The 9,792-nt window shown below is 53.1% G+C and overlaps 1 pseudogene; it reads left to right on the top strand.

The window, feature by feature from the left end:
* The first annotated feature begins 1,877 nt into the window (after window positions 1–1,877).
* Window positions 1,878–4,246, top strand: LOC112102772 (annotated as a pseudogene).
* The last annotated feature ends 5,546 nt before the right edge of the window (window positions 4,247–9,792 follow it).

Raw genomic sequence — 9,792 nt, 5'->3', positions numbered from 1 at the left:
TATTTGTAGTGAATTTTGGGCACCTCATCGCTGAGCAAAAAAAAAAGCCCAGCAGTTTGGCATTCCCTGGAAGTTTGCACCCCAGGCAAACTGCCCTCCTTGTCCACCCATAGAACTGGCCCTGTAGATGAGTATTGGATGGATAGCTGTATATTGGGGTGCGTGGATGAATGACTGGATAGATAGATATAGATTGGATGGATGGATAGATACGTATTGGATGTATAGCTGTATATTGGGGGGGAATGGATGGGTAGATCATATTTTAAATTCTCTTTATTAAAACTCCTAATTATTCACTATTATGGATTGGATTGTCAGATTGTCACCATCCTCTTTGAAGTGTGGACCCCAAAGCCGGATGCAGGACTCATTGTTAGTCTGACTAAGGTCATATCCCAAGGGAGCCCACCTCTCTGCTCCTTCTTAATCTCTCTCTCACCTGGAGTCCCTGGTCTGCTGGTTCTCATCGGGGCTCCTGAGTCCTTAGGGCCCAGAAATGGTCCCCAGTCCATATGTCTTATTTATATTCTCAGTGCCTAGCTGGATGGCCTGGCATCTGGTCCCCTTTCTAACCATCTCAAACCAATCCACCTTTAGCACATGACCAGTGAGTTGCTTTCTCTGGGTGCCTGACTGGGCCAGCAGAGTCAGCCACTCAAAACCACATGAGATTGGCTTCAAACCAAGATTTTAAAAAGTAATTCACGTTGACTTCTTTCTTTGCTTTCTGCTTTGTGACCCTTCAGGTGGGGCTGGGGGGTTGTCTCCAGCCTTTGTGGGGAGGGAGCAGGGATCACATCTCCAGCCTTCTTGAGGGGCAGGGGTCTGGTTCCAGCCTCCTTGGGGAGTTAGGGTGGGCATAGATCACATCAACAACTTTTGGGGGGGGGCAAGAGTTTGAGTCTCCAGCCTTCAGGGGAGGTGGGGGTCATGTCCCCAGCCAGGGCCGGCTCTGGCTTTTTTGCCAGGGGGGGGGCGGCCGGAGCCCCTGGGGGAGGGCGGCGAGCCCCGGCGGCGGCTCCGGTCTCCCCCCCGGCGGCCAGAGCGCCGGGGGCAGGGCCGCGAGCCCCGGTGGGTGCTCGGCTCTCTTCCCCCCCCCCCCCCGGCGGCCAGAGCGCCGGGGGCAGGGCGGCGAGCCCCTGCTGGGGCTCGGCTCGGCTCTCCCCCCGGCGGCCAGAGCGCTGCGCCGCCCCCCTCCAGGTGCCGCCCCAAGCACCAGCTTGGGTGCTTGGTGCCTGGAGCCGGCCCTGTCCCCAGCCTTCTCTCCACAACCAGAAAGGCTAGAAAGTGCCTTTTCCCTCATGGAGGCTGTGATTCTCCCACAGTCCGAGGAACTGAGGCTTTAAGAGAATCAGCAAAGCTGGTGAGTCTGGAGGTCAAACCCCAGAGCTGCCATCTCATCTGGCTGAGCCAGGTGGCCCTCCATGGCACTGCCCAGGGCAGGGGGAGACGGGGTGGGACTGATGCAAAGCTCTGCCTGGTTACTGAGTAGTGGCACTAACGTAATTTCTGTTATTTCTCTCTCCCCTCCTCAGTTTGTCCAGTTCCCTCTGGCTGCCTCCTATAGGCCTCTCCCAACCCCCTGCCCTGTTCCACACTCCCCTCAATCCTCTGTTCTGTCCCTCTCTGTTCCTCACACCCCAATCCCAGACCCATAGCCCTCTATCCCATACTCGGATTGCTTGTCCCATTCCTCTCATTCCAGCCCTATACAAACCTGCTTCATTCCCCCTCCATCCCATATTCCCATCCCGATCCCCTGCCCTGTTACTCCGTTCTTGCTCTATACACCCCTGCCTCCTGCCCTTTACCTCTCCATCCAATATTCAACCCTACACCATTCTCCGCCCTGGTCCCATCCCCCTACTGGCCCGATGCCACTACCACCACCTGGTCTGTCATTCTTCCCCCCAGGGCAGGTGGCTCGAGTCTGTGAGGCCCTGCAAGAGAGTGGGGAGTTCGAGCGTCTGGCACGGTTCCTTTGGGCCTTGCCACCTACCCTTGCCCACAGGTGCCACCAGGCCCCTCCATGGGTGCCGGCCTGCCCTGAGCTGGAGCTGCTGGGCCCCCACACCTCAGCCCTGCTAGCACCCTATTTCAGCCAGGCCTCACCCTGTGGGGCCCCAGGGACCTTGGGGGGGCCTGGACCAGTACCCATCATGCAGGAGACTATCATTCTCAGCCTTCCCCAACAGCAACATCCAGCACAGGGCCAGCAGCTTCAAGGTGAGCAGGGCATCGGGTGGTGGGGTAGGAGAGGAAAAGGGTCATGAGCAGCAGACTGACAGTCCCTTGGTGAGAGAATAGACAGTAGGGGACAATCCCCCACCCCGAGGGAATAGACTGTGGGCCATGATTAAATAGACTGTTGGGGACAACCCCCCCCCCCCCCCCCCCCAAGAGGAAGGCGCTGTAGGGCAATCCCACCTCCTCCTCAGATGGGACAGACTGGAGGAGATGATCCTGTCTCCCACAACCACTGCCCAGTGAAAGATTGCAGTGGATGCTGCTGCCCACCAGGACGGTGAATGCTCTATATGGGACTGTGTATGGCTGGGGAGGCTCATCAGGGTGGGGCATAAGGGTCTCCCTGCTGACCCCATTCCCGTGTTGGTATCTGTCCCACTGCCCTTCTTTCTTTCCCCAGGAGAAGACACGGAACCTGCTGCGGGAATGGTACCTACAGGACCCCTACCCCAACCCCTCCCGCAAGCGCCACCTGGCCCATGCCACTGGCCTTACCCCCACCCAGGTGGGGAACTGGTTCAAGAACCGCCGACAGCGGGACCGTGCTGCCTCAGCCAAGAAAAGGTGAGAGGCCTGAACCTCCCCAGGATCCAAGATGGTGCCTGCCCCAGCCTGCAGCACACAGGCCAAGTGGGACTGGATGGGATAGGAGACATACATGGAATATGCAAGGAGTGGGGCTGGGGCAGTAAGGGGTCCTGTGCTGCAGAGAGTGGGGTGGGGTGCTCAGTAGAAGGCACCGTGCTGCTGGGAGCGAGTGGGCCAGTAGAGTGTGCTGTGCTGCAAGGATCATGGTGGAGGCTCAGTATGGGTTGCTGTTCTTCAGAGATTGGAATGGGGTGTCAGTAGAGGGCGCCATGATTCAGGAAGAGGGGCAGGGGCTGAATAGGGGGCATCATGCTGCATGGAGTCAGGTGGCAGGGGTGCAGTAGAACAGAGGTTATCAACCTTTTTCTTTCTGAGGCCCCCCTCAACACGCTATAAAAACTCCAGGGCCCAGTGGGAGAGAGGGGGAAATCGGGGCTCCGGGACAAGGGTGGGCCCTCAGGCGTAGTTTGACTTCTGTTGTGGTGGGGGCAGGGGCTGGAGGGGCTTGGGCCAGCTCTGCACAGTGGGGTCCAGGAAGGCAGTGCCACCTCCATCCTTTGACTCACCACAGCAGGCCACCCAGCCTGTCTGGTTGTGGGTGATGTGGGTTCAGCTCAAAAAGTTTGAAAACTGCTCAGGGTACAGGGAGGGGATAGCTCAGGGCTGTGTGTGTGTGGGTCCCCCTGCCTGGGCGGCTCTTACTGGCTGCGTGAGCTGAGTAGCCTCTGCAACCTCAGGCACCAGCAGCAGAAAGGAGAATGCCGTGGCTGCCTGCTCTATGAAACCAGCCGGAGCAGCAGCTGCCCCTTGTTTATTAGAGAAAATGTTGTCAACCTATTTCCCATGCTGTGAGGGCTGGTCCAGGAGCGCCTCATGTCTGGCACATGGGATCAGGACACTTGGGTTTTATTCCTTCCTCTGCCAGAGACCTTGTGCAACTCCCTACATCTCTCAGTGCCTGTTTGTTGTCTGTGCAGGGTCCAGAACAATGGGGGCCTGATCTCAGTCAGGGTCTGCAATCTAGGTTGGGGGTCTGTGCAGCATGCAGCATCCAGCACAATGGGTCCCTGATCTTGGATAGGGTCTGGACAATATCTGGCACAAAAGAGGCCCTGATCTTGGACAGGGTCTCTTTGCATGACCATAGCATGGTACTAATAACTTACAGGGAGGGTTTCTGCTGGGAGAGGGATTACTATAATTGAATGGGGCTTTTAATTCTCTAGTTGCATTATTAATTGCCCCCCAACCCAGACTCCAGAAAGATTCATCATCCCAGCCTCCCAGGGCTGAGAGTCAAGACATCGTAGGCCTGAGTAACACCCCATCTCTGCAGGAGCACAGCAGCGCCCTCAGCAGGCAGACGTATCCCACCTCAACCATCAGTGACAGCAAGAGCAGCCTATGAACAGCAGAGACCTGCACCTGGCCAGTAGTCATCGATTTCCCCACCCCCACCATCCCCCTTGGATGACATGGAAGGATGTGACCTGCAGGGGGATCCAGCCAGAAGCCACAGGACAAGGATTACCTGTGTAAGCAAAGGCTGAATGAGCTCTCCTCTGACATCTAGCAATGAGCCAAGATGAAAAGATTTCAGGAACAGACTGTATTTGCATAAACATATCTACTCTTTCTAGGTGCACAGCATGATGGAGCTGCTTTGCCAAAGCAATCAGTTTTTGCTGGTGTTGGGTTACAAATCTCTTTATTGAATGCAGGGATAATGATATGTTGTTATCCTAATTATATGGGTAAATGGCAGCAGAACTATACTTAGCCTGCCCTGATTGAGGGGCTCACCCTAAACTGAATCTCACTCGCTATGCAGGGATGCCAAAGCCTAGGGCAGAAAAGAGAGGGTAAGAGTGAGTGTTCATGTCTGGGGTCTCATTAGGGAGTCCCAGGTATTATTTGCTACTGTTCTCTGTAGTGTTTAAAAATAGAGCTGATTAGACTTTTTTTGTGTGTGTTCGGTGATCACTAGAGCTGAAATCACTGATAACTAGATGCTGAGCGTTAGAGCTGGGGTATGGCAGTGAGGCACTGAAAGAAACTGCAAAGCCTGCCCTAGAAGTGAGGTTCCTCCCATCTCTTAAAATCACTGAGAGCTGTTTTAAGTGGTAGAACCTCAGAATGTGATATTACAGCAGAGAAATGGCAGTTGCAGTGGGTAGTCCTGGCCCAGTGAACACTAGCAACTATGAGCCACTTGCAATGGTGCACACAAACAGAGGCAGTGCTCAACAGTTTTGGGGTGAACTCATGTGAACACACCTCTGAACTATGGGTCTTTGCTGATCGAGGATAGTAACTGTGAATAGGGTGCACTGGGGAGAGTGGTGTGTTTTTACACTGCAAGACGAGAAACTGAAGCAAAGAGCAATGCCCAGTGTACTCTAAGATGGGTGTTTGCTCATGGTCATATGCTTTTGAATTGTGGTGTTTTCCCAAATTTATGCTGGGATCCTTTTCCCATTTTACTAAAAATTTTCTTTGTTGTACACAGACTCAATGCCTGCGAGTCTGCCTCTTAGAGATGCCCAGGGGTGATGTCTAATTTTCCCAGATTACTGGGTGGAGGTGTGATGGGTTGGATCACAGAAACCCTCTTGGGAGCTGCCACCCAATGTGCCATGACTACTTTTACCCCTACCTTCACTGCCAGCTTGGGGCCCCAGCACTCTGTCTTGCTGAGCCAGACAGTTCCGTCTGCTTCAACACAGACCCAGACTCTGAATTACTTGCCCCAAAGCTGCAGGTTTACCTGAAAGCAACTAACAGAAGTGTTCCTGTTTTTAACACTCAGATGCCCAACTTCCAATGGGGTCTAAACCCAAATAAATCCATTTTACCCTGTATAAAGCTTATACAGGGTAAACTCAAATTGTTCGCCCTCTATATCACTGATAGAGAGATATGCAGTTGTTTGCTCCCCCAGGTATTAATACACACTGAGTTAATTAATAAGTAGAAAGTGATTTTATTAAATACAGAAAGTAGGATTTAAGTGGTTTCCAAGTAGTAACAGACAGAACAAAGTAAGTTACCAAGCAAAATAAAATAAAATGCGCAAATCTATGTCTAATCAAACTGAATACAATCTGAACAGCTGGTGTTACAGGGAACTAAGTTAATGGGGAAGGAAAATATTTGTTATGAGAGAACTGGACTTGACATGACCACAGCCATCTTGTGTATGACTTTAGCATAACCTTGTATCCCTCACCAGTTCCAGAATGCTCCCTTTTACAGACTATTCTTCTTTTAGCCTGGGTCCAGCAATTACTCACACCCCTTGCAGTCACTGCCCTTTGTTCCAGTTTTTTTCAAGTATCCTGGGGGATGGAGATGCTCTCTCTTTAGCCAGCTGAAGACAAAATGAAGGAGGCTCCCAGGAGTTTAAATAGACTTTCTCTTATGGGTGGCGACCCATTCCTCCTTCCTATGCAAAGTCCAGCTCCAAGATGGAGTTTAGGAGTCACCTGGGCAAGTCACATGTCCATGCATGACTCTCATTTTTTACAGGTAGCATCCATTGTTTACATGCTACCTTGAACATCCCCAAGTAGACTTTTTATGTGGATTAGAGCATTCCAAGATCCATTGTCCTTTGTGTTTCTTGATTAGGTACTTAATTTCAACATTCCTTTCTCCAGGAACTGACCAAATGCTCTACTAAGGTTATTTAGAAATTAAGCCAGTACACAGCCAACATTCATAACTTTGAATACAAAAATGATACATGCATACAAATAGGATTAATACATTCAGTAGATCATAACCTTTGAGATAAGTTACATGGCATATGTAGCATAAAACACATTCTAAGCATATTTCCATAAAGCCTTATGGGAGGTACCATCAAAGGGGGTTCAAGCTATTTCTGTTTTGTATTATTAAAAGGCACCCCTAGATATTGAACCTGGGCCTTGTTGCTGCTGACTCCACCTGACAGAAGGGTTAATCCTGAGTGGGAAAGATATGATTTTTACCCCCATCTGAGGGGTGGGTGAGGGTAGGGCAGCAGTGCTGAGCTTCCGAGCAGGCCCCTCTCCATTGCCCTCTCCCAGCATGCACTGGGGCCCAGAGAAACCTACCCCTCAGGGAGCCTGCACTGTCCTGTCCCAGCATGCATTGGGGCTCAGCAGAGGGTACAGATGTAGAGGCACTGGGGCTCACCAGGTCCTGATTCAGGAATCTAACCTGCTATCCCCACAATCTGAACAGCTGGTACTACAGGGAACTAAGTTAATGGGGAAGGAAAATATTTGTTATGAGAGAACTGGACTTGACATGACCACAGTCATCTGGTGTATGACTTTAGCATAACCTTGTATGCTCAGCCACCATAAGTTGGAAACAAAAACCATAGAGTCAGGAACGGTCAAACAGAAGGGATATACTGCTGCCGGCTACATTCTATAATGGTGACTCTGACAACCAAGTGAGTTAGTAGGGTCTAGTAGTTGGAGTCCCTTGGACTGCCCTCACTCTCAGGGCAGCGTGGTCTGATGGCCTAAGTCAATAGGCAGCCCTTCCTTACAGGGCTCTGTGGGCCAGAGTTAATAAAGTGGCCCTTCCTTAATGGGCTGTGTGGCCCAAGGGCCAGAGTCAATAAAGCTACCCACCTCCATGGGGCTGTGTGGCTTATTGGCCCATCAGGGAAGTGGGACACCACCTAGGGGTGTGTGGCATCTGGGGTAATGGGACCTGCTCCTCAGAGTCCCAAACCAGGGCCTTGGCAGGTCTCAGACCTGGAACAAAAAGCAAGGCTACAAAAGTTGGTCCAAGACTTCCCCTCCATTTTATCTTCCCATCCAGTGGGGATGAACATTGCCAGTCACCATATAGATACCATTCCCAGGCAGAAGGTCTGCAACCAACATTGCCCACTTCCCAGGAAAATGTGGGAAGTGGTCCAGAAAGAACTTGAGGCAATGCTGGCCCTGGAGGATAATGGAAGAGTCCCAGCGTGAATGATAGTCCTGGTCCCAAAGTCTGATGGGACGGTGAGGTTCTGTATGGACTTTATGGCACTGGCAGTGGCAAGGGTGCTTGCCACTGAGGCAGTGGGATTGCCCCAAAACATGCTGACCAGTTCCCTGGTTCTACAACTGGAGCAATGTCTAAGTCCCCTGGGCTGCTTCCTACCCTGTCTTCTGCTGAAGTGGTCCACGATTCCCCTAGGTCTCTGGGGTCCTCAGTCAGTGCAGCACCTGATGGCTCATTCCCCTCTCTGGGTTCTGCTGTCAACCAGGGATCTGTCTGGGGCTCAGTGTGTGGCCCAGGCGGCTTACACCCAGTGCTGAGATGCAGCCTCCTCTGCAGTGGGGCGCAGTGGCTGTTTATACAAGGATTGCTCACCTGAAGCAGAGATGAGTCCATCTCTGGGTAAGGCACTGGGGCTGTATGTATGCAGATCCCTTCACCCATGGCAGAGATACACCTTTAGGCCCTGGCCCCCTGCTGTGTTTGGGGATTGACCTATTCCCACCCAGCTGAGGGGTGGAACCCTGATCCCCAGTGCTGCCAGCCCCATCACCACCAAGGCAACAGCACAGTGGGAACTGACGGGGCAGCTCTTGCTTCGGCTGAGTGACAGAGAACAGCCAGGTTGAGTGAGCCAGCTGGAGGGCCACACATATGGACACATGTGCACAGATATGAACATGTGTATGTACACAAACACACACAGACGCAGCAGCCTTCTCTCCTGGAAAGGCAGTATGTGAATCATAGAAGATTAGGATTGGAAGAGATCTCAGGAGGTCATCTAGTCCAACCCCCTGCTCAAAGCAGGGCCAACCCCAACTAAATAATCCCAGCCAGGGCTTTGTCAAGCTGGGCCTTAAAAACCTTTAAGGATGTAGATTCCACCACCTCCTTAGGTAACCCATTCCAGTGCTTCATCCTCCTCCTAGTGAAATAGTTTTTCCCTAATATCCAACCTACACCTCCCCCACTGCAACTTGAGACCATTGCTCCTTGTTCTGTCACCTGCCACCACTGAGAACAGCCGAGCCCCATCCTCTTTGGAACCCCCATTCAGGTAGTTGAAGGCTGCTATCAAATCCCCCCTCACTCTTCTCTTCTGCAGACTAAATAAGCCCAGTTTCCTCAGCCTCTCCTCGTAAGTCGTGCCCTAGCCCACTAATCATTTTCGTTGCCCTCCACTGGACTCCCGCCAATTTGTCCACATCCTTTCTGTGTGGGGAGGGGGGCGGGGGAGGGGAGAGGGGAGCAAAACTGGACACAATACTCCAGATGTGGCCTCACCAGTGCTGAATAGAGGGGAATAATCACTTCCCTCGATCTGCTGGCAATGCTTCTACTAATGCCGCCCAATATGCCGTTAGCCTTCTTGGCAACAAGGGCACACTGCTGACTCATATCCAGCTTCTCATCCACTGCATAGGGGTTTCCATTAATCCCTTCCCCCTTGCCCCCCAGTGGTTTTAAGTCAGGGCAGGGTGTGTGTGAGGAGGGTGCAGGAGTCAGGGCAGAGGGCTGGGGGCATGTGAGGGGGGTGCAGGAGTCAGGGCATGGGGTGGGTGGGGGCTGGATATGTGGGGGGGTACCAGAGTCAGGGCTGGGGTCGTGGGGGGGGGTGCAGGGGGCTGGGGTGTGAGGGGGTGCAGGGATCAGGGCAGAGGGCTGGGGGGTGGGCTGGGATCGGGGGGGGGGGTGCTCCCAGCCCCCTGCCCTGAGCGGCTCACAGCAGGGGGCTGGAGGGATACTCCCTGATTCCACACCCCTTCCCCAAAGCCCCGCTCCTTCCTCTTCTCCGCCTCCTTCCCAGTCTGAGCAGCGAGGGCGCTGGGGCTCCTCTTCTCCCCTCCCTTGCAAGGGCCATCGGCGGCAGGGTGGGAGAGGAGGCGGGGCACGACGCAGCACTCTGGGGGAAGAGGCGGGGGAGGGGGAAGCTTGGCTGCCGGCGGAGCCTGCTCTATA

This window comes from Terrapene carolina, unplaced genomic scaffold, assembly GCF_002925995.2.
Source record: "Terrapene carolina triunguis isolate 2854851 unplaced genomic scaffold, T_m_triunguis-2.0 Scaffold50128, whole genome shotgun sequence".
In the NCBI taxonomy this organism is placed as follows: Eukaryota; Metazoa; Chordata; order Testudines; family Emydidae; genus Terrapene; species Terrapene triunguis.
The sequence above is the reverse complement of the archived record's forward strand: the minus strand, read 5'-3'. Positions and strand labels throughout refer to the sequence as shown.